The sequence below is a fragment of the Myotis davidii genome, unplaced genomic scaffold (assembly GCF_000327345.1).
Source record: "Myotis davidii unplaced genomic scaffold, ASM32734v1 scaffold43, whole genome shotgun sequence".
Lineage (NCBI taxonomy): Eukaryota > Metazoa > Chordata > Mammalia > Chiroptera > Vespertilionidae > Myotis > Myotis davidii.
This window is the reverse complement of record NW_006294590.1, coordinates 1,318,992-1,320,943: the sequence shown is the minus strand read 5'-3', so window position 1 is coordinate 1,320,943 and position 1,952 is coordinate 1,318,992.

The window sequence follows — 1,952 nt, the reverse complement described above, 5'->3', positions numbered from 1 at the left end:
TCAATTAGCATGCCCTCTGCCTCCCGCCTCCCACGGGAACCACTGTCTTGTGTGCCCTCCATTCCTGTGTCCAAACCTTGTAGCCTGCTCTTCCCGTCATTGAACGTTCTCCATGATCCCGGGCTTTACAGACCCAGTGCTTCTCTGCGTAGCTGTGCTAACATTCACTCGCCTTCTGTTGTACGTCTTTCCGTCCACCCCCTTCCCCTCATGTATGCGTGTTTCACAAATGTCTTTGTAGCTTATCCGTGAGCATGCATACTCATGTTTCATAGATTGTAATTTCCTAATAACTTGTATTGGTGCTGGGACCTGACCTGGTAGGGTTTCAACCTTTTCTTTTTTTTTAATATATTTTTATTGATTTCAGAGAGGAAGGGAGAGCGAAAGAGAGAGAGAACCATCAATGATGAGAGCATCATGGATCGGCGGCCTCCTGCCCGCCCCCTACTGGGGATCAAACCCGCAATGCAACCCGGGCCTGTGCCCTGACAGGGAATGGAATCCGGGACCCTTCTTCAGTCTGCAGGTCGACGCTCTATCCACTAAGCCAAACCCATTAGAGCTATTTTTATTTTTTAAAATAATTTTGAACTTTTCTGTAAAAAGCAACCCATGCCCGGAAAACTTAAAACAGCCTCAACAAGGATAAATGACTGCGATGGGTTGGAAGACAAGAAATGCACATATTACATCCTCCACCGGGGGCCGTTGGTGCCCAGGACCAGGGAGCCGCTGTTGCCTTCATTCTGAACGATTTAAGGAAAGGGAAGGCGTCGGGCGCCCCTCTTGCCCGACCTGAGCGAACTGCATCTCAGAGAAAGTTCTTTTTAGAAAAATCCAGCCAGGACAGGAGGAAGGAGCGGGAGGATGAGACAGACAAGCGCCGTGCAGCCCCCGAATGAAAGGATCCAGGCATCTGTCGTCCAGAGATGACCACCCAGAGGTTGGAGGGGGAACCGGAAAAGGAAGGGCCCCAAGTCCTCTGGACCTGGACCCCCACACTTAGTAGCAGGAAGGACCAGCGGCCACCTACGCTGGCTTCTTGCCCAAACACGTGGACACCCCAGAAATAGAAACCATAATTGTTACCAAACCAAAGAGCGAAAAATCGCATCTTCCTCCCCCGCTTACATTTTTCTGGATCCCTGGCGCGGCTTTCATATATTTATTGGCCGTATACTTGACCTTTTTTAAAAGTACACGTTTTAGTTGAAGTTGAGCAAACCAACAGGGAAACACACGGATCATGCGGCGTCTCCCCGTGGATCTACGCGGCGCACGGGCGACCAGCGCGCACTGGAGAAGTGGGACATCACTGCTTCCCCCGGGAGGCCTCCTTCGGCCCTTGCCATTCGCGGGGACCCCCTCCAAAATGTAGGGGTGCATTTGGCCTGTTTTTAAACTTGTTGTGAATGGGACCCCAGCATAGAGGCTCGCTCCTGATTGGCCTCCTTTGTTCACCATTATGTTTAGGAGATTCATCCCTTCTTGCTTTACAGAATGTTCTTTCACTCTCCCTAAGATAACCTCCAGTCAGGGGCACGTGCCAAGGTTGCAGACTCAGTCCCCAGTAGGGGGCATGCAGGAGACAGCCAAGCAATGATCCTCTCTCATCATTGATGTTTCTATCTCTCTTCTTCAATAAAAATATATTTAAAAAATATTTTTTAAAAAATGACTTTATGTTTTCTAAATGTCTAAAATAACTCCTGGTGTCTTCACCTTTTTTTTTTTTTTGGTAATGATATAATTTAAATGTTTGCCTTTAATGGTTTAACGCTTTTAACAGAAACAAAAAAAAAAGCGACACGATATTACCGTTCTGTTTGCAAGATAATTACAGGATTCAGGAAAACTATTATTTCCGAGTGCGCTGCAGACGGTGTGGTGTGTCATGAGAGTTTACAGCGAATAGATGCCTTCTCCTTTGACTCCTTTTTCCTGTCAAA